General features: G+C 42.5%; 1 protein-coding gene across 6 annotated transcripts in view; it reads left to right on the top strand.

Moving 5' to 3' along the window:
- Positions 1-22,888, top strand: part of LOC126268754 (E3 ubiquitin-protein ligase RNF19A-like) — a 354,985-nt gene that overhangs the window by 108,897 nt on the left and 223,200 nt on the right. Inside the window, exon 1 of one of the 6 annotated variants that reach the window (XM_049973941.1) lies at positions 8,910-9,024. The exons of 3 other annotated variants lie outside the window; for them this stretch is intronic. The gene's annotated coding sequence lies outside the window, so the exon portion shown is untranslated. Of the gene's footprint in view, positions 1-8,909; positions 9,025-9,455; positions 9,704-22,888 lie in introns of those variants that run through there. 2 more of the 6 variants (XM_049973940.1, XM_049973939.1) reach the window with 2 other exon arrangements.

Here is a 22,888-nt window from a genome sequence, read left to right as displayed (position 1 = left end):
CATGTAAATAGGCCAAGAGCAGGCCTCCGCAATTGGATTTCTCACAAAAAAACGTATGTAGACTGTTTGCCGTGAAACAAAGCAGTGTTAGCATTTTGGAACTTAAACTTGGGGAGGCTAGTGGACTGTCACAGGAACCTCCAGGCAGGTGTCTGGCGGGAGGTTGGATCCTGGTGTAGCTGACCTGACTGCAAATAGCGTTTCAAATTCAGGGCAACAGGTGCTGGAAATGAAAATGCTACATAACTCATCGACAATAGGTTTTTTATGAAAGGTTTCTTAATGGCAAGAATATGGGGACATGCACAATCTTTCATGAAGGAGCGGCTTACAGAACGCGTTTTTAACTGAGTGACAGAAGGATAGAGAGAGTGCACATTTTTCCGAGAGTTGTGTGTCTACAAGTCGATGGAGTAAGATCTTATTAACAGGCAGACGAAATTTGAGTTGTCGACTTGTAGATAAAACCCTGTTAATGCAGTTGTGGAATTATTGTGCATCTCAAAATTTTGACCGACAGATGGACATTCTGTTCGCGCGTAGTTCACGAAAGGTACTAGCTGCTGAGGTAAAACAAATACGCCTGACAAATCCCACAAGTGACACTGTACGAGGTGTGTGATAAAAAAAGTACAGATATTTATTTCAATTTCGCTGGCTTTATACATCCTATTTTCAAAACTTTTTTTTAAATATCTTGTTGGTACACATGTTCCTGATGTTTGTTTGCATTTTCAGCTGTACTGCATATTTAGTTTATTGTTGACTGTCGAAAAGCTGATACGGGGTGAAAGAATTTGCATTAAATTATGCTCGAAAGATGGAACAAAGTGCAGCACCGCATTAGAAAATCTACTGTGAGTAAGACAAGAGTTTGAGGGGTGTAAACGTTTCGAAGAGGGTGGAGAAAAGTTCGACGACCACGAACCGCTCTGGACACCCTGGCACACCAAATACTGATGACAATGTGGAAGAAGTAAAGATATAGTTCTGTAAGTTCGCCGAATGACCATCAGTGAAGTTGCTGATGATGTCGGCATATCCTTTGGGTCATGCCAAGGACTCTTTTTTTTTTTTTTTTGCTTTGGGCATTAAACGTTTCGCAGCAAAGTTCGTTGCGAAACTTGAATTTCTCAAAAATGACGTAGCGTAGACATTGCTCAAGAATTGCTGAATGAAATTGACAACGATCCAAAATTTCTAAGAAAGGTTCTAGCAGGTGACGAAACAAGTTAGATCATATGTGAAGGTGGTTCTCAGTTTTCTTCGATAACAACAGGGCAGTACATCATGAGTTCCTGTCAATAAGGCCTACTATGGAAGTTACGTGCCATTCGTGTGAAGCTATCCGAAGAAAACGACCATAACTGTGGCAGAACCACTTGTGGGAATATCATCGCGGTAACGTTTCCGCTGACACCTCAATTCTTGTTCGCGATTTTGTGGCAAAAACAAAACCGTTATGTTCCCTCAGCCACCCTATTTTCCGGACATGGCCTCCTCGGACTTCTTTCAATTCCCGAGGCTGAAGAGAACCATGAAAGGACGTCGTTTTGAGACCATTGCTGAGAAAATCAGAATCGCTGAAGGGGCTCAACACCATAAAGGAAAGTGTTTCAGAAGTGCTTCCAAGATTGGAAAAAGCGCTGGCACAAGTGTATTATATCTAAGGGGGAATACTTCGAAGGGGGCAAAGTTGTTGTTGTTGTTGTTGTTGATGATGATGATGATGATGATGATGAATAAATGAAGATACTTCAAAAAAGAAAAAAATTCCCGTTACTTTTTGATCACTTGATCGCTACGATAGTGAAATTTGGACGGTGGGGAGAGCCATCTGTCGTTAACAGGAACACATGCTGTAGGGATTACGAAAAATAAATATATGAATTGTTAAACAGTAGCTGAAAGTGAATTTCGTCATATACATTCGGAAACGTAGAAAAGCTTTGTGTCACGTAGAACTGATGTATTCGACATAAATGGTATACCAATGCGCTGTTAAGGTGTATGCTGTGGACTACCGCAATGATGCCATTACTCTAAGTATAGCGCAGACGACGTTACAAACAAACCTTACTGTGCCTGTCTTGCTATGGAGAAACATGTGTCAGTGTGATGGCATATTAATAACGTCTAATTTCAAGAAGTAGGAGGCAAGTTATATTAAATTCTTTGTGTGTGTGTGTGTGTGTGTAGTGTGTGTGTGTGTGTGTGTGTGTAGTGTGTGTGTGTGTGTGTGTGTGTGTGTGTGAACTACGATCAGAGCGTGACGGTGGCTAACTGCCTTCGCGTGGGGCAACGGTACACGCACGCTACGGCGCACATTGACTTAGCACGGCGGGAATGTCCGGATTTCTTTGATCGCACAACAAGCGACGAGGAATGAAGCAAATTCGCGCATGCGGTCTGCTTCCACTAATTAGGGCTACTGTCAGTAGCCGTTTTTTTAATCTAGATATGTAGGAAGGCATCTCGCTCTTAGAGGCTGGCTGCGGCGCCAGACAGCCGAGGCGCAGGGCGGATGAATGGATGGTGGCGGGGTCGGGCGAGGAGGAGGAGGAGGAGGGGGGGGGGGGCTGTGTGAACGGTCAGGGGCCCTATTCTGTATCTTTCTGCCATTTAGCCGATCGGTTCGGTACTCGAGCATACCGAACGGTCTTGTTTTCGAAACAGAGCCCCAACGTTATTCAGTAAGAATTTCGAAAGCGATGCCGAACGGTCCTAGTGAGCTGGAACGCTGTTGTCAGTTCTTCTCGCGCCAACCAATGAAAAGCAATCTGCCTCAGATCCGCGATGCACGCCACAGTGGCACGAACTCTAAGCGGCTAGCAGCCGACACATGCATCCCATCTTCACAGTGGTTAGAGTACGTAATACTGTTCAAATTTCGCAAACCACGGGCTTCCATGAATGCATGATAACAATACAATACTGACCGTGTTCTGGAAACTGTTGTAAATATCACATTGTGTCATTTTATTCTCATTCACATCAACTTCTTGTTTTAGATTTTACGTTTCGGAATATGAGTTAGGAATGGAGTGTAGCACCTCATTTCACATATACCACTTTACTGTCACAACTCGATCTCTGCCTCTTAAATACAAGTGGCCCCACACATTTCAGTGAGGCACGTGACTCATATTCGGCCATTAAACTCTCGGTTTGCTGTCCTGGTCTTCTCCCATCTATCCACTGGAGAGCACATGACGACCTGTGTATTAGTTATCACTTCCCCATCTTCCTGTCACTGCCCCAGCGTCAGGTCCACGGACGCCTACCCAAATGGGCTTTAAACAAGGTAGACTGGGACGTTTTCACCTCTGCTGTCACTGTTGAATCACCCCCACATGGTAACATCGATGTGGTGGTTAAGCAGGTAACTACAACCATAGTTTCTGGGGCGGAAAACGCGATCCCTCGTCCTTTAGGGTGTCCCCTGCGCAAGACAGTCCTTCGGTGGTCGCCGGAAGTCGCTGAGGCAATTACGGGTCGTCGGCGAACTCTGTAGCAGCATAAGTGGCACCCTTCACTGGAGCACCTCATAGCCTTTAAATGGGTCCGTGCCCGCATTCGCCAGCTTATCAAAACATGGAAACAGAAGTGTTGGGAGAGATATGTCTCGACTATTGGGTGCCATACGTCACCTTCCCAAGTCTCGGCAAAGATCAGAAGAGTTTTTTTGGGTACCAGGCCCCAACAGGTGTTCCCAGTGTTAACATAAATGGCGTATTATCTATCAACGCAAACGCGATTGCGGAGCACTTGGCTGAGCACTATGCCCGCACCTCTGTGTCGGAGAATTACTCCCCAGCCTTTCACACTCTCAAACGGTGGATGAAAGAGTCCTCTCATTCACTACACGCCACGAGTGGGAGCTCCGCAGTGCCCTTGCACATTGCCCCGACACAGCTCCTGGGCCTGATCGCATCCACAGCCAGATGATTAAACTTCTCTCATCTGACTACAGGTAATATCTCCTCGTCAAATTCAACCGGATCTGGTGCGATGGCGTCTTTCCATCTCACTGGGGTGGGAGAGCACCATCATACCAGTGCTCAAACCCGGCAAAAACCCGCTATCGTCGTCCCATCAGCCTCACCAACGCTCTATGTAAGCTGCTGGAACTTACGGTGTGCGGCATTTGGGTTGGGTCCTGGAGCCACGGGGCCTACTGGCTCCGTGCCAGATCGGTTTCCGCCAGGGTCGCTCTGCCACTGATAATCTTGTGTCCCTCGTGTCTGCCATCCGAACAGCCTTTTCCAGAAGCCAACACCTTGTTGATTTACGAAAAGCGTATGAGAACACCTGACGACATCATATCCTTGCCACGTTATACGAGTAGGATCTCTGAGACCGGCTCCCGATTTTTATACAGAATCTACTGTAGTTCCCCCTTTATCCAGGAGAATGGGGTCCCGCAGGGCTCTGTATTGAGTGTATCTCAATTTTTAGCGGCCAGTAACGGTCTAGCAGCAACCGATGTTCCGTCCGTCTCACCCTCTTTGTATGCAGACCGATTCTGCATTTCGTACTGCCCCACCAGCACTGGTGTTGCTGAGCGGCCCCTACAGGGAGACATCCACAAGGCGCAGCCATTGACTCTAGCCCACAGTTTCTAGTTTTCGGCCGCAAAATCGTGTGTTATGCACTTCTGTCGACGTCGCACCGTTCAACTGACGATCCCCTCACTGTAGTGGTTTTTTAGGGCTGGTTTTTGACACCCGATTGACTTGCCTTCCTCACCTTTGTCAGCTTAAGTGGAAGTTCTGGCAGCACTCCGATGCCCTCTGCTGCCTGAACAACACCAACTGGGGTGCAGATCGCTCTACGCTGCTGCAGCTCTACAGAGCCCTTGTTCAATCCCACATTGACTATGGGAGTCTTGGTTTATGGTTCGACGGCGCCCTCTGAGTTGCGTTGATTCGACCCAGTGCACCACTTTGGCGTTACACTAGGGACGGGAGCTTTTAGGAAGAGTCTGGTGACCAGCGTCCTGGCGGAGGCTGGAGTCCATTGCAGGTTATGGGTGCACATCTGCTCGCCAGTAATGTTGCACACGTTCGTAGTTCTCCTTAGCATCTGAATTACCGTCTCCTTTTCCCACCCACGGCGGTTCATCTCCCGCATCGGCAGCCCAGTTCAGGGCTTACAACTGCAGTTCGCGTCCGACTCTTCTATCTTCTATCTTCTATCTATCTTGCCTAACACCTATACACGAGGTCCATTTGCATACACCTCCATGGTATACACCTAGGCCGCAGCTTCACCTGGACCAAAGGACTCAGTTCACTCCGCAACTCTTCTCTGTCCTCTCGATTGTTGACATGCATCAAAGCCATGAATTTGTTTACACCGACGGCTCGATGGCTGGTGCTCATATTGGCTTCGCATATGTCCATGGAGGACATACTGAACAGCATTCCTTTCCCGAAGGCTGCAGTGTTTTTACTGCAGAACTGATAGCTTTATCTTGTGCTCTTAAACACATATGTTCATGCCCTGGGGAGTCGTTTCTCCAGAGTACTGACTCCTTGAGCAGCCTTCAAGCTATCTACTAGTGTTACACGGTCATCCTTTGATAGCGACCATCCAGAAGTCCATCTATACCCTGGAACGGTGCAGTCGTCCAGTGGTGTTTGTTTGGACCCCAGGACATGTCGGAATCCCAGGCAGCGAACTTGCTGACAGGCTGGCCAAACAGACTAGACGGAAACCGCTTATGGGGATCGGCAATCCAATAACTGACCTGCGTTCGTTTTTACGCCGCCAAGTTTTTCGGCTTTGGGAGACGAAATGGCATAGTCTCAGAACACATAACAAACTGCGTGCCCTTAAGGAGACTACGAATGTGTGGCAGCGCAGGGACTCTGTGGTTCTCTGCCGGCTTCACATTGGTCACGCTTGGGCGACCCCAGGCTACCTCCTGCGCTGTGAAGACCTGCCTCAGTATCGATGCGGCGTCTGGTTGACAGTGGCCCATGTTCCGGTGCGCTGCCCCACTTTGACTGCCCTGCGACGTAATCTTTTGCTACCGGACTCGTTGCCGCTAATTTTATCTGATAACGCCCCATCGGCTGATTTAGTTTTACGTTTTACTCGTGATGGTGGGTTTTATCATTTGATCTATGATTAAGCGCCTGTCTTTTCTCCCTCTGTGTCCTCCACCCTAGTGCTTTTAGGGTGGAGATTTTAATGTGTTGCAGCGTGGCTGGTTTCGCCTTTTTATTATCATGGTTAGCCAGCCATGGTAATCTGTTTTGTCGCTTTAATCTCTTCTACCTGTTTCTTGCGTTTCTGTGATTTTCTTCTCCCCTTTTGTCCATGTAAGTGTTTGTTGCCCTTCTGTCGTTCTTGTGGTTTTTCCTTTCTCTCCGTTTTGTGTTGTCAGTAACGCTTGTTTTATTCTCAACCTTATGGCATTGTTGTATTCGGAACGAAGGACCCATGACCTAGCAGTTTGGGCCTTCCCACCCTCTTTTAAACCAACTGTCCTATTTACATGTAATAGTCACATTTTATTTACGTTAGTCCCCAACTGCCATTCCCTGCAAATCGCTGCAGCTTGTTGATGCTGCAGCGTTCCTAGAGATGACGACATATATCTAAGCACATTCTCAGCAAGTACAGCGCAAGGTTGGTACTCAGTCAGAGCAGTATTACCAGTCTCGTTTCTATTCCACCCACAAACGTACTGTTACAGTAAATGCCTGTGCACGTACCCTCTACTCCTTTATGATCGGTATGCCAATGATGAGAGTATAGGGGAATTGTTCCCCAGTGCAACGAACAAAGAAGCCTTACTGCTGCACCTTTAATATAATAAGAGTACGCAGTTCGCGACGATCAAATGATTGTCTATATATTTATTTGTATATCTCCTAATCTTCTTCATCGGCTTCCTCCGATCACGACATAAGTGCAATGGTGGTGGCATAATGATATCAGAGTCTTAGTTGAATGCAATGTGTTTAGTGAGAAGCACAACGCCCTTCTTTTCGTTCAAATTGGAATTGTCCATATAATACGATTATAACTGAAAAGTTACAGATCTGCCAGTACGCAATCCATTGTTTCATTTACATTGGTGCGGCTGGTACCCAGATCAATCGTAGCCACGGACAATTCAGATGTACAGTAAGAGTAAGGAAATTGTAAGGTTTAATCACAGCTAGATACTTTATTGCAATTAATGTTTCTGGTGAAGGTACAGGGCGTTTGTAGTTAGTTACGTACAATAGATTCATTTGCGTTCAGAACACTTACACCACCAATCAACGCTTCCTCACAGGTCTTCGGCAATCCGCTTCTGCCTTCTTCTAAACTGCTCCATCACCTGCGGACATCCTACATTAAAACAGACACTCCGCAAACCGATGTACGGTGCATGGCGGAGGGTACATCGTACCAGTATATTAAGTGTATGTGGGTGTCTGGCAATGCCCTCTCTTGTAGCAGAAGATTCCAGAATTTTATAACTAGATTTTATGACTCAGATTTTTGATAGGAACACAACTTGACGAATTAAGAACAATCTGCCGAACAAGTGTTTTCTTTCAAAACTGTAGAACGTGCAGTGATGCAATAGTATGTTGGAAGTGAGCGACTTTTTGAAATTAAGGCAGTAAGATGTAGTTCTTGCCTTATATGCCTGAAACTCTTAACGTCTAACGTTGCAGTATTGCAGTACTTGCGAAAATAACCTTAGTTATTGTGGAATTTGTTAACCATGTGAGCCTGTCCATTCCATTGAGGACGAGTCGTGAGAATATTGTTGAATGTTGACTAAGGAGATAAGAATCTTGCTGGTAGGTAGTACAAAATATTTTTCTCGTACAGGATTAGTTATGCACGTAATTGCCAACGATGACTGATGTTATAAAAACTGTAGTGGTAAAACAATATTGTACAGTCAAACGAAATTTTTAATTGCGAATTGTTCTCGAGTAGGACTGGATGCCCCAATCTACAAAATTCATCATAGAAGACAATCGTTGGTAACCTCTCAGCAGGCAAAATAGTGGAAAAATTATATATAGGCGGGCTGCATTTGTTAATAATTTTGTGTACGTATAACTGTAATAATAAAAATTAAAATCACAAATATTTAATTTTACATTTTATTCATCATTTGATAGAAGCAATGACAAAAAGAAAATGAGGAAAAAACAGACAAATTAAATAAGAACTTCGAAACAGTTATGCTAGGTAGTTGAATCAAAATTCAATGTGACTCTTTTAGAGGCTGTGTTTGACGGGCTATTTGTGCAACGTTTGCTTTCATTTCTGTCGTAGAAATTAGCAGCACTCAAATGCTTAACTGTAAGACGAGAACAATTTTTGTTTGTAATGGAGAATTTAAAGTGTGTGCTGACATAAGGAAGTGTTAGCAGAAATTGTAATTAATTGCTGAGCAAACATTTTCAATTCTTAAAAATTTAAAAAGATCATTGATTTCATAGAGCTTTTAGACTATCAATAGACCGAAGATCAATCACATGTATTTGTAAATTATTCGGTACGCCCTCAATATCACATGAAAAGGGTTTGTAAAAATCTTCAGTTTACCGGAAACCTTCCCCAAGACACAAAATCTCTTGTTGAACTGGCCGGCACTCGGCGGCGCGCGGGTGACAGTTACTGTCGTAAAGGCCGGCTTTGCGTTCGGTCGTCATTGTTACTCGGATTTCAGTTTTTGCGCAAAATTTAAATATTACGAAATGACATGTGATTTATTTATAAAACAGGGTAATTTCCAAGATTGCCTGTCGAAGTCTCGAGGTCCAAACGATACATATCGAACGTGCGATGCTACAGCGATCACGCGACTGTGATGGCGGGCGTTATAAGTATGTTTACGGTGGTCACTGCAGCAATGACAAAAGAAGACCGTTACAAAAACACTTATAATTACAAGGGAGATGACTTACCTTACTCGTCATCGGTGTTGTCGTCATGTGAAAAAGCCATGTGACGAGTACGCTGCGGGAACAATTCCCTTTTTGCAATTAAATCGCGAAGGTATGTAACTTAGAGCAAGTAAGGGAACGATGGAAAATAGATAAAAATGAGGATGACCAATAATTTATCATAACGCATGATCGATGTAGGATCTCACGGTCGATATGTATCGTTTGGACCCCGCGACTTCGATAGGCAATCATTCTTGGAAATTACCATAAAACAGTCACGAGCAACAAGAAGGCATGTGAGACGCATGCGGACCGCGGCTTGCCGACGGCTGATGTAAGATTTTACCTGTTGTGGAAATTTGTGTATTAAACTTTGATTAGCATGTTTGAGAATGTAAGGGTAAATGTCACACAATTATAACTACCGGTTGGTGTGGTCTGCCCAGAGATTGCATCATTCAGTGAAATTTCCCTTCAGCTGGTTCCAGCGTATCTAGCTCTGTGGATTTCCACCTACTTACTTACCGTAGTAACATCGCTGGACTGTTTTTTTTTTCTTTTTTTTTCTTTCTCCGCGGTTGTTCCGCCACGCAGGTTTTTCTGTGGATAGGTTAGATCTCCCAAAGTCTTTTTTCCCGTGATTTGCGCCACACCAAAGTATTGCTTGCTTTTTTTTCCGCACATCATTTATAAATTGTTGCGTACGTACCCGTTTAGGTCGTGGTTCTGTAACTGTTCTCGTGCGTCTATTTGTAAGTATTTATTCTTGTAGTTCTTCTCTTGACGAGGTGAGTTACATACAACTCTTTTAACTATTTTCTCAATACGTAGCACTAAAACCTGTTATTTCTTGTTTTAATTTCTTAGCCCTCATTGCGTTCCTTTGACGAACTATCCTAGTACGTTGCTGCCTTCTTTGATTCAGTTAGTACATAGGCTAGTCACATTTTAATATCATATTGTTACGTTTATCATCGGTTTGTCGGATTTGCACCACACCCAAATATTACAGACTGATGCGTTTTACACTAGACGTAGTTACCAGACCCAGTTTTTTTCTTCTTACCGATTGCGGGATGACCTGTTGACGGTGGTAAAATTACAATATATTCTGCATGGCGAATGCACGTGCTTGCTTGAGCTTCCTTAGTACATTCTGGGAGAGCTAAATGTGAATAAGAATCACTTCATCAACTTAATAAGTAATCTTGAAAATTTAATTTTCAAACTTTTCAGTTGTCATTAATATAAGGAAACCTTTCACAGAAAGTAAAATGTACTTAAAAGATGTGAACGTGAGCAGTTAAAATGTCACCAGCTGTGAGCACGTGCTGTGAATGTCCCTGTATTTTTTGGTTGAAAAATAATACCGGAAGCCGTTTGTTTGTAGGAATTCTCCGAAACTGTTACTCTCTTCAACGAAAAAATATGTACGACATATGCTCATTCCGTAGAAAAGGAGGAATAATGTGCTATCTGAAATACAGCGACCCACCTACATTAGAATAGAGAAGACATTAGAATCGTGAGTACTTTTTTCAAGACATTTAGATACAAGTTAAATAATCTGTTTCACATATTTCTGTTCTTCGATTTGCTTTCTAGTTTCATCATTCAAGTTTTTAATATAACTGTAAATAAATGTTCTGGATAGGCAGTACGCTGAAGACCACTCGTATGAATAGAAATCAAAGACTGTCGAACTGCTGCAAATGAAGTCGATGCTTAGTTAGTTTTAGAAAGTTTTTGTTATGCAACATACGATGGAAAATTTTTGCCTATTGTTCCAATAATTTTTGTTTTCGTCCGAACAATAAATACTTCAAATACTTTTAATTAGCCTGTGACTGATGGGCCTGTCACACTGCTTCCAACAGTAACTGCTCTTTTTTATTGTAGTTGTCTTCAGTCCTGAGACTGGTTTGATGCAGCTCTCCATGCTACTCTATCCTGTGCAAGCTTCTTCATCTCCCAGTACTTATGCAACTTACATCCTTCTGAATCTGCTTAGTGTATTCATCTCTTGGTCTCCCTCTACGATTTTTACCCTCCACGCTGCCCTCCAATGCTAACTTTGTGATCCCTGGATGCCTCAGAACATGTCCAACCAACCGATCCCTTCTTCTTGTTATATTGTCCCACAAACTCCTCTTCTCCCCAATTCTATTCAATACTTCCTCATTAGTTATGTGATCTACCCATCTAATCTTCAGCATTCTTCTGTAGCACAACATTTCGAAAGCTTCTACTCTCTTCTTGTCCAAACCGTTTGTCGTCCATGTTTCACTTCCATACATGGCTACACTCCATACAAATACTTTCAGAAACGACTTCCTGACACTTAAATCTCTATAAGATATTAACAAATTTCTATTTTTGACAAACGCTCTCCTTGCCATTGCCAGTCTACATTTTATATCCTCTCTACCTCGACCATCATCAGTTATTTTGCTCCCCAAATAGCAAAACTCGTGTACTACTTTGCTTTTGTTGATGTTCATCTTATTTCCTCCTTTCAAGACACTGTCCATTCCGTTCAACTGCTCTTCAAAGTCCTTTGCTGCCTCTGACAGAAGTACAATGTCATCGGCGAACCTCAAAGTTTATATTTCTTCTCCATGGATTTTAATACCTATTCCGAATCTTTCTTTTGTTTCCTTTACTGCTTGCTCAATATACAGATGGAATAACATGGGGGAGAGGCTACAACCCTGTCTCATTCCCTTCCCAACCACTTCTTCCCTTTCATGTCCCTCGACTATTATAACTGCCAACTATTTTCTGTACAGATTGTAAGTAGCCTTTCGCTCCCAGTATTTTACCCCTGCCACCTTTAGAATTTGAAAGGGAGTTTTCCAGTCAACATTGTCAAAAGCTTTCTGTAAGTCTATAAATGCTAGAAACGTAGGTTTGCCTTTCCGTAATCTAGTTTCTAAGATAAGTAGTAGGGTCAGTATTCCGATATTTCTACGGAATCCAAACAGATTTTCCGCGAGGTCGGCTTCTACCAGTTTTTCCATTCGTCTGTAAAGAATTCGCGTTAGTCTTTTGCAGCCGTGATTTATTAAACTGATATTTCGGTAATTGTCACGTCTGTCAACACCTGCTTTCTTTGGAATTGGAATTATTATATTCTTCTTGAAGTCTGAGGGTATTTCGCCTGTCTCATACATCTTGCTCACCAGATGCTGAAGTTGTGATGGCTCTCCCAAGGCCGTCAGTCATTCATCTTCTACATTAACTTACATCTTTCTACATTTGGAGAAAGCTGCCATGCATCACACCAACTAGAAATTCTGTCTAATAGTATCACCTCGTATTCTTTTATAGTCAGTAAACAGTGATACCTTCCCACATACTACAGCGTTGTCAGCAAACAGCCAGAAATTGCTGTTCACCCTATCAGACCATTTATGTATATAGAAAATAAGAGCGCTTCTATCACACTTCCCTGGGGCACTCCTGGCGACAGCCCTGTCTATGATGAACACTTGCCCTCGAGAGCAACCGTCTGGGCTGTTACTTACAAAGTTTTCGAGCAACTCGCATATCTGTGAACCTAATTTGAATGGTCAGACCCCTGTCAACAGTCTGCAGTAGGGCACCATATCAAACGCTTTCCACAATCTAGCACTGTGGAATTTGCAATTTGCCTTCCATTCATGGTTTGTAGGATACCATGTGAGAAAAGGGTAAGCTGAGTTTTGCACGAGCGATGCTTTCTAAATCAGTGCTGAACAGCGGACAGAACCTGTTCTGTCGCAAGAAAATTATTATATTCGAGTTCGGAATGTGTTCAAGAATTCTGCAGCAAACCGACGTTAAAGATATTAGTCCGTAATTTTGCAGGTCCCTTCCTTTGCCCTTCTTAATGTACAGGAGTCGCGTGCGCTTTTTTCCATTCGCTTTGGATTCCGTGCTGGACGAGAAATTCGCGATAAATGCAAGCTAAGTAAGGGGCATAAGCCGTGGAGTACTCTTTAGAAAATCAGGCCTAGCGGCTAACTTCTTTTCAGCTCTTTCTGTTTCTCTACGCCAGGGTTGCTTATTACTTTGTCGTCCTTACAGGAGTCTGTTCGATGGTCAAAAAACGTATGTTTGTGCGATAGTCCCGTACATGAAGGATTCCTTAAACACGAAATTTAAAACTTCGGCTTTCGTTTTGTTATCTTTAACTGTCACACCAGACTGGTCAAAGAATGGATAGAAGCCTCAGAACCGCGTAGTGATTTTACATTGGACCAGAATTTTCTCGAGCGCTCTGCCAGATCTTTCGTTGAGGTATGACAGTGATGGTAGTTGTATGCTTCACGCATAGATCTTTTCAGTGACGCACGAATCACTGCTAACCTTCGCTTGTCATTTGCGCCTTCTCTCTTGAACCGAGAGTGCAACAGCTTCCGCTTTCTCAGCATTTTCCGAATTTCGTTGTTAAACGATTCGTTTCCGTCCTTAATCAGTTTACTAGGCACATAATTCTCCAGACCACGAGTTACAATCTGCTTAAATTTTGGTCAAAATGCCTGTACGGCCATCTTACTGGAACTAAGTGACATCAATTCACTGTTTAATTGAGACGCTAACAACTGCTTATCTACTCTTTCTAGGACAAAAAAAAACCTCTCTTAGCCTTCTTGACCGATATATTAACTTTCGCACCCGTAGTTGCTATAATGACGTCGTGGTCACTAATCTAAGTCTCTAGATCTATACTGAAGCTGTCGATAAGGTCTAGCTGCTCAAGACAGATGTCAGAAAACACGTTCAGAAGTACTTAGCACGACTGTCTGTGCCCCCACAATGAATCCATAGACATCCCAGTCTGTACTCGGTAGATTGTGAAGTCGACTCAACTAGTGTTGCATAATGTAATTACGCGCTTCTGACCGTAGGCTCCATTTCAAGGACTCTAGAACTGTCACAGCGGGATGGCTAGTAAAAACATCAGCAATTAACTTGGTTTCACCTACAATACATGCTACCAGATAACTCCACTGTCACACTCAACTTCAGACTCAATAGAGACAGTATTATTATAATTGCAATGAACACACCCTGGCGTCTGATCTGCCTTCCCGATATACTTTCCGTGACTCGCAAAATATATCCGAGCCGTCCACATCATGTGTCGGCCAGCTCTCGGTCCTAAGAATAACTTGAGATCGAAAACATTCGTTAAGGGCACTTAATTCGGCAACTTTGTTACGAATACTTCGACAATTTACTAATAAAATTTTAACAGTCCGTTGATTTACTTTGAATGCTGCTTGACTTTACTTTCTGTATATCGACTGGCGAGTGTTCATCAGAGTACCACAAACTACTGCCTAGTCTAAAAAACCCTCATGTGCATTCCACAAGTTCTATGCTACCCGTGTTACATACCGAATGCACATTGGCGTTCTTTCCAGCCGAGAACGCTATCTCCTAAGGGGCTCTACAACTCGCTTTAACGTTGGAGCTCCCGATAACTAACAAGCCTCTACCCACGTGTGCTTGCCTGGATCCTGCTGAAGGAACGACGAGCTGTTCAGTCACGGCGAAAAGGCGAAGCCAGACGTTCAGCTTCCGCAGAGGCCTCTCTGCCTCGGGCGATGCGAACGTGTTATGGTTTGGAGTCACGAACGATGGCGGTCGTGTTTAGGCTTGTTCTGCGCACCTCTGTCACGCAGCGTTCAGTAGTGTTCTGCGCACTCTGCTCTGAATGCCGTTGCTAATGCGAGGAATTACTATTTCATTTGTTGGGAGTTGTTATTTTTGATGAAGGTGGTAAGTGATAAATTCTGCAAAGTAAGTGAGAGGCATGATTTGCAAGATACACGCTTCCTTCAAGCGGAAAGCGCGCGCGTACCGCAACTGTCTCCTGGAATCGTCAACAATGCCATCCCCGTGCGTGCCCCGACATGAGCGAATCGCCGCCGTTCGTGGATCGGACTATACCACTCGCCGCCGGCCGAAGTGGCCGAGTGGTTCTAGGTGCTACAGTCTGAAACCGCTTGACCGCTACGGTCTCAGGTTCGAATCCTGCCTCGGGCATGGATGTGTGTGATGCCCTAAGGTTAGTTAGGCTTAAATAGTTCTAAGTTCTAGGGGACTGATGACCTTAGTGGTTAAGTCCCATAGTGCTCAGAGCCATTTGAACCATTTCTGAGCCATAACCACCCGCCACTCATCTTGTTCTGAGAGCGGATCCACCGCGCCGAGTACACAAGTAGGTGCTTCGAAATTAGAGCCCCAGGGCGAAACAAGGCTCCTGTCCCATGCGACGCGTCAGATTCTCTACCATGGGCAATAGTAGGAATCGTTAGCTCTAGGATTTCACCCGGAACAATTCCCGCCCATTCACCCTCGGGTTTCCCCGTCTTTGTTCGGCGCGTGGGCATCGTTTCAGTTGACCCATGCGGTTTACCGCGTTCGGCTGCACTCGGAGTGAATGTTAAATTAATATCTTGCTAGGTCTTAAATTTTGCCAGATAGTAAAAAGACACGTTACAAAAAGTGCACAATTGCACTCAGCTGTGCCAGGTACTTCCACAGCAAACATACGAGAAAACAATTTAGCATTGGATTCTTTAAATACGAGAACTCAGTATTCAGATGAATAGACTATGAAGAAACATACTTCTGTGTGAGAAAAAGCACCGAAAGCTAAAACAGGAAGAACCTACCCTCAAAGAATAATTTGCTAGAAGAAAGAGGAACCACAGTATACTTGACACTCGAGTTTCAGAACTCAGACAGTATACGCGAAAAAAGTACAAGTGTTCACTATAATTCCAGAGGGCATCAAAATTACTTTGTTATTGATAGGTCGAGCCAGGCTGTTTTTGCGTGTTATTCACTGAATAGTTTTGCTGAAAAGTTTTAGGGGTGGAAGAAGAGTTAGTACAGCATGAAGGACGTTGTACAGCCGTGAAACACTGCAGCATTTATTTCCTCCATAACTGCTCTGTGACAAACATACACATCGTTATTATTTTTCAAAAATGGTTTGAATGACATTTATGAAATTAATAGATCTTTTGGTTAAAAATAGACAGGACAAAGAATAACGACAGATTATTTTCCTCAGACGTTTGCAACATCATACAGGACACCAATCACACAGAAACAACCACAGTTCTTTACAACCTCGTTTATAATGCGCAGGTATGGTATTGGAAGAATTAAAAAGCTAATTCATCCATTACCCATGCAAATACTAACAAAATTTCATATAAGCAAATATCTTACTGCTTTCATTAGGCATTTCTGCTTTATGGCATTCTTATATTCTTTAATTTTCGTGAGCTACTATGAGGGCCTACTAAACAAAACGACTTTCACTTATTTCTATATAACGTTGATTTTAGACAGCAGAGTTAGTCGACAGCATCGGTGGCTTTACTACCGACATGACAGATTCAAGACCATTGTTTTCGCATTGTATGTTTGCTCTGCTGTCTCCCTCAAATAAACGTATTTTAATAAGTGAATTAGTTAATGAAAATTTGTCCTTATTGCCCTTAAATAACATCACGTTTTTTTTAGTTTTCTATTGCTGGCGATGCTTTCTATTGTCTATAAAAAAATTTATTTCTTTAATAATGCAAATTTATATTACTATGCAGAAAAATTTCTTATCATTACTGACTTTCATCACAATGTAACGTGTTGGACTGTGACGATAACAACTTCGATGTAGCTTCCAGTTTGCGGAACTGACGGTTGTTTAGGAGAGGGCCTTACGCTATGGATAGGCGTGGAGGGGGGTGAATGGGCGGGACTTGTTCCGGGTGAAATCCTAGCGCTAAGGGCACGTGGCAAAAGTGCGTTCAGCTATTCACAAACTGCGGCCAGTTCGTCCTGTGTCCGCACTCACCATGCACACATCCTGCCCATCCTAGCTTGACTTACTGAAGAAGTAAACTATAGAAGCCGACAGAAATCTAGATACGCTACTTTCCGCCTTCCTGATGTGCCACCAATGGACGCTGATGTCTTAATGTGCTATGTAGTTGGCTGTTCAGAAGAAATGAGAAGATTGGCTGAATGTACACTTACAAAACGCGAGCTTAAACGCAATTTTTTTAAGAAATACACTACGAGGAAAACACGGGAAAAGATAAACACTTAACTTGCTGCTCTAGAGATGTGTATCAGATGAGCTGTGTGATTTAGTTAACGTTGCAGCTCTGCATAATTAAGTGACATTGTGTGAAAATGCCATACATTTGATAAGGTAGTAGATTAATTTCCACGGGAACCTGTTTAAAACTGCTTTCCTGTTCACAATATGGTACCCCAGTTTAGTAGCGTTTTGTGATTGCACTTTCCATCTAGCTCTGAACATTTTTTTTTTATTATTATTATTCTTTTTCTTCGAGACGTGCCCACATAGCAGTCTCAATATTGTAATGTTAATTATGACGTAGCGAACGTAAGGACAACCCAACACCCAATCCCCGACCCCTTCGGTTATCAATCAGCCGCGCTGATCCTATTTCATATATTGGTAGCGTATACATATTGAAATCATTTAAGACAGTTGTAATTAACAGAAAAAACTGAATGCCCTTCCTTAAGTATAAGACATAAAATTTATATGTTCATAAAACAGAAGAATTGCCTTTATAAAAACAGCCCTTTGTATCAAAGAATTCAAATATAAAAGTTGCCAACATACATAAAATACAATATGGCATCAAGAAATGTAAGAATGATAGAGATTGCATTTTTTAAATCACTTGTTTGAGAGAGAGAGAGAGAGATATTTGGAAACGTGAAAAAACAACATAATGTTGTTGCCTGATATTACAGCATATAATTGTCAGTTTTGTTGGTCTCATGTATATACGAATCTTCAACCCAAACTTTCATTTTCATCTGTCACATCTCTCATTTATAATTCACATATTGTGTACATCAAGATGTGCATAATTTCTCCGATACTGATTCAGTGAACTGAAATAAAAATAACAATACAGGTAATATGTACCTTTCTGCTAGAACAGCGATCTTTTTCTAAGTGATTTCTGGAGGTATTTTATGACTTTTATAAAAGTGCAAGCGAAGGTTTTTTGATGTACACGATTTAAAAATGTTTCGATCCGAAACTTGTAAACAGAGAGAGATTGAAGGTAACCAGTTCATACACCAATTCGCATTTATCGACATTAACTAGGCCACGTTACACGAAAACGACGCCCTTATTGATTGACCTTTGGAGCGCCATTGTTTTTTAAGCTTCATTAGCACGCAGATTGTAATACGAAAACTACGATATGCGGTATTTTAGTTTTGGAACGATGCAATCCAGCAAGAGACGTAAAAATGAATTTGTGGTTGACAATAAGGGTACATGTGACCAAGAAATGCAACAGGCGGGATATGCATTCAAGCAGTGCGACAAGCTACAGCGGCATGTAAACTGTTCATCGTTGCGCATGCACAGTATAGCCGGTTTATAATCGCATGATGGAAGTTTCCTGATCGCTGCCGAACAAACTTGTTACCAACACTTCGCAGTATACTTACAAACACAGTCTGCCTCAGATTTCTAGCCGTCGCCTGTAATCCGTTTCTGGGGGTTTCCCGCATCCACGGTCTGAATACTCTGTTAGGGAAGGTTATTGGGAAATTCCACGAATCCTCCCCACAGCGGACATACCTGACGCGATTCGTAAACAACGGCATTCCTTTGTGATGGACCAAGGCGGCTCGGGAGACAGCACCAGCCCCTCGGCGGCCCGGGGGTTTACGACAGCCAACGTCGTTGCTGCTACTGAAGTTCGGGTGTCCGACCATCATCTTCGACCTTTCGAAACTCCCTGTTTCAGACCTACCGGAGCTGGAGGAAAGGCGCAGTGCTGTTTGAATCGACAATTCTGAACTTTCAGGCTCTGAACTCTCTAAAATAAACAACAATCACAAAAAAAATGGTTCAAATGGCTCTGAGCACTATGCGACTTAACTGCTGAGGTCGTCAGTCGCCTAGAACTTGGAACTCATTAAACCTAACTAACCTAAGGACATCACACACATCCATGCCCGAGGCAGGATTCGAACCTGGGACCGTAGCGGTCGCTCGGTTCAGACTGTAGCTCCTAGAACCGCACGGGCACTCCGGCCGGCAAACAATCACAAGAACGTAAAATTTACGCTAGAACATCAAGAAAATAAACTTACCATTGTAGATATAGCTACAAGAAAAGATAAACACCGCTACACCTTTAACATTTTCAAGCGTGTAGGACAACAGACTCTATAATAATTATAACTTCCAACCATCCAGAGAACGACTATAGAGCTGCAGTTTAGTACGTGGCAAACTGTAAAATAGGATCCGTGTAATGTGAATCTTTTGAAATAGGCGTTGTTGTTGTTGTTGTTGTCTTCAATCCTGAGACTGGTTTGATGCAGAGCTCTCCAAGCTACTGTGCAAGCTTCTTCATCTCCCAGTACTTCCTGCAACCTACATCCTTCTGAATCTGCTTAGTGTATTCATCTCTTGGTCTCCCTCTACGATTTTTACCCTCCACGCTGCCCTCCAATGCTAATTTTGTGATCCCTTGATGCCTCAGAACATGTCCTACCAACCGATCCCTTCTTCTTGTTATGTTGTGCCACAAACTCCTCTTCTCCCCAATTCTATTCAATATCTCCTCATTAGTTATGTGATCTACCCATTTAATATCCAGCATTCTTCTGTAGCACAACATTTCGAAAGCTTCTATTCTCTTCTTATCCAAACTATTTATCGTCCATGTTTCACTTCCATACATGGCTACACTCCATACAAATACTTTCAGAAACGACTTCCTGACACTTAAATCTATACTCGATGTTAACAAATTTCTCTTCTTGAGAAACGCTTTCCTTGCTATTGCCAGTCTTCATTTTATATCATCTCTACCTCGACCGTCATAAGTTATTTTGCACCCCAAATAGCAAAACTCGTTTACTACTTCAAGCGACTCATTTCCTAATTTACTTCCCGCAGCATCACCCGGTTTAATTTGACTACATTCCATTATCCTCGTTTTGCTTTTGTTGGTGTTCATCTTATATCCTCCTTTCAAGACACTGTCCATTCCGTTCAACTGCTCTTCCAAGTCCTCGCTGTCTCTGTCAAAATTAGAATGTCATCGGCGAACCTCACCGTTTTTATTTCTTCTCCATGGACTTTAATACCTACTCCGAATTTATCTTTTGTTTCCTTTACTGCTTGCTCAATATACAGATTGAATAACATCGTGGAGAGTCTACAACCCTGTCTCACTCCCTTCCCAACCACTACTACTCTTTCATGCCCGTTGAGTCTTATAACTGCCATTTGGTTTCTGCACAAATTGTAAATAGCCTTCCGCTCCCTGTATTTTACCCCTGCCACCTTTAGAATTTGGAAGAGAGTATTCCAGTCAACATTGTCAAAAGCTTTCTCTAAGTCTACAAATGCTAGGAACGTAGGTTTGCCTTTTCTTAATCTTCCTTCTAAGATAAGTCGTAAGGTCAGTATTGCCTCACGTGTTCCAGTATTTCTACGGAATCCAAACTGATCTTCCCCGAGGTCTACTTCTACTAGTTTTTCCATTCGTCTGTAAAGAATTCGTATTAGTATTTTGCAGCTGTGGATTATTAAACTGATTGTTCGATAATTTTCACATCTGTCAACACCTGATTTCTTTGGGATTGGAATTATTATATTCTTCTTGAAGTCTGAGGGTATTTCGCCTGTCTCGTACATCTTACTTACCAGATGGTAGAGTTTTGTCAGGATTGGCTCTCCCAAGGCTGTCGGTAGTTCTAAAGGAATGTTGTCTACTGCGGGTCCTTGTTTCGACTCAGGGCTTTCAGTGCTCTGTCAAACTCTTCACGCAGTATCGTATCTCCCATTTCATCTTCATCTACATCCTCTTCCATTTCGATAATATTGTCCTCAAGTACATCGTCCTTGTACAGACCCTCTATATACTCCTTCGACCTTTCTGCTTTCCCTTCTTTGCTTAGAACTGGGTTCCCATCTTAGCTCTTGATATTCATGGAAGTGATTCTCTTTTCTGCAAAGGTCTCTCTAACTTTCCTGTAGGCAGTATCTGTCTTACCCCTAGTGAGATAAGCCTTACATCCTTACATTTGCCCTCTAGCCATCCCTGCTTAGCCATTTTGCGCTTCCTGTAGATCTCACTTTTGAGACGTTTGTATTCCCTTTTGCCTGCGTCATTTACTGCATTTTTATATTTTCTCCTTTCATCAATTAAGGTCAATATTTCTTCTGTTACCCAAGGATTTCTACTAGCCCTCGTCTTTTTACCTACTTGATCCTCTGCTGCCTTCCCTACTTCATCCCTCAGAGCTACCCATTCTTCTTCTACTGTACTTCTTTCCCCCATTCCTGTCAATTGTTCCCTTATGCTCTCCCTGAAACGCTGTACAACCTGTGGTTTAGTCAGTTTATCCATGTCCCATCTCCTTAAATTGCCACCTTTTTGCAGTTTCTTCTGTTTTAATCTACAGTTCATAACCAATAGATTGTGGTCAGAGTCCACATCTGCCCCTGGAAATGTCTTACAGTTTAAAACCTGGTTCCTAAATCTGTGTCTTACCATTATTTAATCTATCTGATACCTCCTAGCATCTCCGGGATTCTTCCATGTATACTGCCTTCTTTTATGATTTTTGAACCAAGTGTTAGCTATGATTAAGTTATGAAGTTATTAAGTTGAAATAGTTAGCTCTATAAAATGGATGAGAGAAAAACCACAGCGGTAGAGAATCGAACTTACGAAGGAAACTAAGAACTCCATTCAATAAATAATTCTCCAGATTATTTTTACAGCTGTTTCCAATTTATGTCTCTTCTGGAGGTGTGCGAAGTTTCGAACTATTCCTACACATGGCAGAATTGTGAAACTTCGAAGTGAAGGTCTACGCAAGACACTCATTACAAGCAACTTGCTGCTGTAATTGAATTTTTCATCGCAGGAAAAGAAACACAGGTGAACATTCATAATAGTTTTTGTTTAGCGTATTGCAATTATAGGAGTACTATTGAGTGATGGGTAGAGTGAGGCGTCTGAAGTGCAGAAACTAGGTTGTGTGATTGGCCACCCTATAGCACAAACATGGCGCCTTCGGACTTCCATGAAGGTTCTCCACGTTGGACACACTTTGTAGGAGATGAGAGTGTAATTCATACATTGAAAACATGACTATGAGCACGGGATAAGAGTTATCAACGAGGAGTACATGCTGTTACACAACGCTGATGTAAGACAATAATATGAGGGTGACTGTGTAGAAAAATAATACATATATAAGAAATGTTGATTGGTATTCTCGATAAATTCTAACTCACAAAAATAAAAAGAATTGTGGTGGCACTATTTTTTAACGATCCTCGTAAAACACACCAAAGCATTAATACATATCAAAAACCTGCTGAAAGCCCAGAAAACCATTATCAAGCACTGTAGAAAAACTAGTCAGACGAAACTAACTTCTGTCCGTGGCCCCTCTCCTCTTAGGGAGTTCATGAGTCCTAGGATTTTCTGATATATTGATTGGGGTGGGGGGGGGGGGTGGGGAGACGTCACACTTAATACAGAATTTCCCTTTATTACATGCCCCCTACTCTTTGTACATCAACTCTTTCTTTTATTCTGAATGTACTACGACTACTGTAAAATTTTCGTAAAGTACATTTATGTAAAGTGAAGATTGAAGATTTACTTCCAGACCAACACTTTGAACGTCCACTTCACGAAAAACAGGAACAGCCGCCTGACTAAAAGTGGTTACGGCGTCAAGTAATGATTTTTACACAACTATTTGATTTCATATTTCATTTATATATGATGATTTGGTTTTTAGAATTCGCACTTCATTTCTGATGTACAACTTCAATTTTAGATTTTGTGAAATGAATGTAGTAGCAAGACGAGTTAGCACGTTTGCTAGTTTCTGAACTGTTCTCTAGTTCCCTGGAGTATATA

Source organism: Schistocerca gregaria, chromosome 1 (genome assembly GCF_023897955.1).
Source record: "Schistocerca gregaria isolate iqSchGreg1 chromosome 1, iqSchGreg1.2, whole genome shotgun sequence".
Classification (NCBI taxonomy): domain Eukaryota; kingdom Metazoa; phylum Arthropoda; class Insecta; order Orthoptera; family Acrididae; genus Schistocerca; species Schistocerca gregaria.
The sequence above is the reverse complement of the archived record's forward strand: the minus strand, read 5'-3'. Positions and strand labels throughout refer to the sequence as shown.